The sequence below is a fragment of the Phyllostomus discolor genome, chromosome 5 (genome assembly GCF_004126475.2).
Source record: "Phyllostomus discolor isolate MPI-MPIP mPhyDis1 chromosome 5, mPhyDis1.pri.v3, whole genome shotgun sequence".
NCBI classification, from domain to species: domain Eukaryota; kingdom Metazoa; phylum Chordata; class Mammalia; order Chiroptera; family Phyllostomidae; genus Phyllostomus; species Phyllostomus discolor.
In genome coordinates, this window is record NC_040907.2 from 116,935,764 (window position 1) to 116,941,763 (window position 6,000).

A 6,000-nucleotide genomic window follows, 5' to 3' on the forward strand; every position below is an offset into this window, starting at 1 on the left:
TATATGTGTGTAAGTGTGTGTGTGTATATATATGTGTGAGAGAGAAAGGAGAAAGAAAAAACATCAATTTGTCATTCCTTTTAGTTATGTATTTATGGGTTGCTTCTTGTATGAACCCTGGCCAGGAATCAAGCACACAGCCTTGATGTATTAGGATGATGCTCTAACCAACTAAACTATGAGGCCAGGACCCTGATATATATTTCTTAATAAAGAAATATATATGTTTGAATTTAGGAGAGAAAACAAAACATATGCATTTCCCTCCCACCAATCTCAAATCCCACTGAAATAACAGCAGAGATATAAGAAAGAAATAAACCTGTTACTGCTCTGATTTTTTAAAAAATTGGAACCCATGAGATGACTACAACAATTTGATGATTTTGCAGGGGCAAGAGAGTGGACAGAGTATGTCAACAGACTGCAGGGAGCTGCATCCCAGGACATGCAGCCAAGACCACAGGGACTTAGGGGCTATTCTCCTAGCAAAGCCTCCAAACTCCAATTAGTGATCAAGATAAATGGAGAAGTACATATGGTTCACCTGAGACACATCTCCTGCACCCTACACATAGAGAGATTGGCAGCAGTTAATATCTGTCCCCAAGCTTAAGTCTAAAATTTCTTCACCAGTGAAATTACATAATCTGCCTGAAAAGAATCAGTGTTCTGGATATGGGTGTTGGTGCTACAGGGCAAAGCCCTGTTGGCTTTGTCACAGAGGGCAGGAGGCCTGCATATGTGCTTCCCATAAACACACTCTGAAATAAAACCTGTTAGTTGGTAATCTTCTGCATACACACAGAAAACTTCTGTTTGATTAGCTATTGCTGCTTAACGATTTGTCCCAAAGTGTTGAGACTGAAAATATCAACTATTTTATTATATCTCATAATTACTGGCCCAGAAATTCAGGCAAAGCTCCACTGGACAATTTTTCTGCTCCATGTGACATTGGCTCAGGTCACTTGGTAGTATTCAGATAGAAGATGACTGATCTAGAGGGCTCAAGTGGGCTTTACCTATTTCTACCAAAGCTCTGCTGGGATAATCCTTTGGAGTGAGGTCTCAAAGCAATTGGACCTTTTACATAGTTATTCAGATCTCCCAGAGATCCAAGAGGCAGAAGGAGGAAGGCTCCAATCTCTGGAGACCCAGGCCCAGGCACTCATATATTGCCCCACTGACCATATTCTATTGGTCAAGTAGTCAGAGAGCTCATCTAGGCTCAAGGGGAGGGAATGTAAGTCTCACCTCATATTCCAGTGGGTTAGAGAGAGGCAAAAATAAGCAAAATAAACCACAAAATATATGCACTATAAAAGTATGATTTCAATTATAAAGAAAAAGTAATTAGATCAGGTAGAGAGTACCAGGAAGGATGGAAATGCAGTTTATAGAGGGTGGTCATGGAAGTTCTCACTGTTTACATAACTTTTGAGCAGGAGCCTTAAGTAAGCCATGAGAAATTTGGCTGTTAATCTAAATACAATGGAATATCTTTTGAGGGTTTTCAACAGAGGGTGAAATATGAGCTAATGAATTTTAAAGGGATACTCAGTGCTATGTGGATAATAGTCTGAAGGAAAGATGAAGAGGGAAGTAGGGATACTAACTAAGAGGCTACTTTAATAATCTAGTCAACAAATCATGCTGACTGAGACCAGGATAATAAAGTAGTGAATGTATTAAGTGGCCAATTCAGTAAAGATACTCTGGCTATAGCCATACCTACAAATATCTCTTTAGATTTCTGGGCCCAATGCTAGTGCGCTCATGCACATGTGTGTGTGTAGGCTTTCACACACCAACAAGCAGCTCACAGACACCGGCAGGTTGTCCCAGATATCAACTCAGTTCTAACACTAGCCACTGGGAGATAGCATCAGTTTCAACAGGCAAAGGACTCGGTCCTTTAAGACCATCCTCCACTTCAAACACCAGTCCCAAGCCCAGGTTGCTACTTGTGCTTCTGACTAACCTGCGGTAAATTGGAGGTTCTAGTGACCCCCTCCAACTTAGGATGTCAATCACAAGTCCAGGTTGTTCTCAGTACTTCTGACTAGCTGTAAATCAGAGGTTCCCATGACCTTCTCTTTGGGTTCAATTAATTTGCTAGAACAGATCACAGAACTTGGGACACTCAATAGATTACTGACTTATTACAAAGGGTATTAAAGGACAAGAATCAACAAATGAAGAAATACAGAGGTGAGGTCCCAAACAAAGGAGCTTCTGTACTCAGGAAGCTTAGGGCCCAGCAAAGCAGCACTTGAAAGTATTCTAGTTCCCCAACCTAAAAGCTCTCAGAATCCTGTCCTTTGAATTTGTACGGAGGCTTCATCACATAGTCATGATTGATTTGATTAAATCATTGAACACTGGTACTTGATACAACTTCCAGCCCCTCTCCCCACCCTGAAGGTAAGGAGGATAGGATGAAAGTTCCAACCCTGAAATCTAGTGGTTGTTTCTCCTGACAACTAGACCTGACCCTTAGGTGGGGCCCAAAAATTACCTCATTGACACAACAAACAACATCTTTCTTGCTGTCATCACTTACAAAATTCCGAGCCTTTTAAGAGCTCTGTGCCAGAAACCAGAAATGTGGAAAAGACCAAATACAATACAATATTTCTTATTATAAATTATATTATAAAATATATTTTCAATAAATTATTTTTGTCCTTATATATCATAACAAATTCATAGTTTGTGAATTATTAGTAAGAAACTAATAGTAATATTCCTTTTTATTAAAGTATAATTTACACAAATTTAAAATGTACAAATCTTAAGTGACCCATTTGATTATTTTTCTTTTTTTATTAATATTTATTGTATTCTTTCCATTACCATTTAGTCCCCCCCAGCAATCACCACACTATTGCCCATGTCTATAAGTCCTTTTCCATTATTTGTCAATCCCTTCACCCTCTAACATACCTCCCCCACAGCTGACATCTTGCTCTCCATCTAAGAGTCTGTCCCCATTTTTTTTATTTTTTTTAAGATTTTATTTATTTATTTTTAGAGAGGGAAGAGAGGGAGAAAGAGAGAGAGAGAGCGAAACATCAATGTGCGGTTGCTAGGGGTTATGGCCTGCAACCCAGGCACATGCCCTGACTGGGAATCGAACCTGCGACACTTTGGTTCGCAGCCCGAGCTCAATCCACTGAACTACGCCAGCCAGGGCTATGTCCCCATTTTTTGTAGTTCAGTTTGTTCATTAGATTTCACATACCATAAGTGAAATCATATGGTATTTGTCTTGCTCTAAGTGGCTTATTTCTCTTAGCATAATGTTCTGCAGGTCCATCCATATTGTCACAAAGGGTAAAATTTTATTCTTTTTTACACCTGAATAGTATTCCACTGTGACAATGTCCCACAATTGTTTTATCCACTCATTTAGTGATAGACGCTTGGGCTGCTTCAAAATCTTGGCTACTGTAAATAACGCTGCATTGAACAAAGGTGTGTTCATAGTTCTTTCAAATTAGTGTTTTGGGTTCCTTCGAATAGATTCCTAGAAGTAGGATCACTGAGTCAAAAGGCAGATCCATTTTTAATTTTTTGAAGTATCTCCATACTTCTTTCCACAGTGGCTATACCAGTCTGCATTTCCACCAGCAGTGCAAAAGGGTTCCCTTTCCTCCACATTCTCATCAAAACTTGTTTGTTGATTTATTAATGATGGCCATTCTGACAGGAGTGAGACAGTATCTCCTTCTGGTTTTAATTTGCATTTCTCTGATGATTAGTGACATTGAGCATCTTTTCATATGTCTATTGGCCATCTGTATGTACTCTTTGTAGAAGTGTCTGTTCAGATTCTTTGCCCATTTTTTTAATTGGGTTGATGTTTTTCCGGTGTTGAGTTTTGTGCGTTACTTATAAATGTTGGACATTAGCTTCTTATCAGATGTGTTGGTGAGTATGTTCTCGCATTCTGTGGGTTGTCTTTTTACTTTGTTGATGACTTCCTTTGCTGTGTGAAAAATGTTTACTTTGATGTAATTCCATTTATTTATTTTTTCTTTTGTTTCCCTTGCCTGGGGAGTTATATCCAATAAAATATTACTATGAAAAATGCCTGAGATTTGTTGCCTATGTTTTCTTCTAGGATGTATGTGGTTGCAGGTCTAACATTTAAGTCTTTGATCTATTTTGAATTTATTCTTGTGTATGGTATAAGAAGGTGATCTAGTTTCATTTTTTTGCACATACCTGTTTAATTTTCCTGATATCATTTATTGAATAACTATCTTTAGTGCATTGTATGTGCTTGTTTCCTCTGTTGATATTAACTGAATATAAAGGCGTGTGTTTATTTCTGGGGTCTCTATTCTGTTCCATTGATTGATGTGTCTGTTTTTATGCCAATACCATGCTGTTTTGATTGCTATGGCCTTATAGAATAGTTTGATATCAGGCAATATGATTCCTCCAACTTTGTTCTTCTTTCTCAGGATTGATGTTGCTATTTGGGGACTTTTGTATTTCCATATAAAGTTTTGAAATATTTGTTCTAGTTCTGTGAAATACATCATTGGAATCTTGATAGGAATTGTATTGAATCCACAGATTGCTTTGGGTAGAATGGAAATTTTAGTGATATTAATTCTGCCTATGAACACAGTATGTGTTTCCACTTATTTGTATGTTTTTAAGTTTCTTTCTTCAGTGTCATAATTTTCTGAGTACAGGTCTTTTACATCCTTGGTTAAGTTTAACCTAGGTATTTTGTTCTTTTTGTAGCAATCATGAATAGGATTGTTTTCTTAATTTTCTTTTCTGTTAGTTCATTATAGGCATATAAAAATGAAACTCATTTCTGGATGTTAACTTTGTATCCTGCTACTTTGCTGAATTCATTTATCAATTCTAGTAGTTTCTGTGGAATTTTTAGGATTCTCTGTACAGTATCATACAGTATCATATCACCTGCAAATAATGTCAGATTTACTTCTTCCTTTTCAATTTGAGTGCCTTGTATTTCTTCCTCTTGTCTGATTACTGTGGCAAGGACTCCCAGTACTATGTTGAAAAAGAGAGGTGAAAGTAGATATCCCTCTCTTGTTCTCACTTTTAGGGGAACACTGGTAGTTTTTGCCCATTGAGTATGATACTGACAATGGATTTATCATACGGCCTTTATTATGTTTCAGTATGTTCCCTCTAAGCACACTTTGTTGAGAGTTTTTATCATAAATAGGTGCTGGATTTTATCAAATGCTTTTTCTCCATTTATTGATAGGATTATGTGGTTTTTATATTTCATTTTGTCTTATGTAGTGATTCATATTTATTGATTTGGGAATGTTGTGCCAACTTTGCATTCCCAGAATAAATCCCACTTGATCATGGTATATGATCTTTCTGATGCATTGTTGTATTCTCTTTGCTAGTATTTTTTGAGGATTTTAGCATCTATGTTCATCAGGGATATTAGCCTGTAATTTTCTTTCTTTGTAATGTCTGTATCTGGTTTTGGAATTAAGATAATGAGTTTGGGAGCCTCCCTTCCTCTTTAAATTTATGAAATAGTTTGAGAAGGAGAGGTGTAAGTTCTCAGGATGACTGGTAAAATTTACCTGTGAAGCCATCAAGTCCAGGGTTTTTGTTTGTTGGGAGTTTTTTGATTACTGCTTCAGTTTCACTGGGTGTAATCTACCTGTTCAGATAGATTTTCTGACTCCCTAATTTTCTTTTGGAAGACTGTATGTTTCTAGGAACTTGTCCATGGTAGCCAGATTGTCCAGTTTGCTGGCATATAGTTGTTCATAATATTTTCTTACAATCCTTTGTATGTTTTGATATATTTTTATTAATATTCTAATATAGTTGTCTCCATTTTCCCACCACCACTTACCCCCACGCTACCCACCCCCACCTCCCACCCTCAATCTTATCCCTCTTTGGCTTTGTCCATGGTTCCTTTGTACATGTTCATTTACAACCCTTTCCCTTCTTTCCCATGTCCTTTCCCTCCCT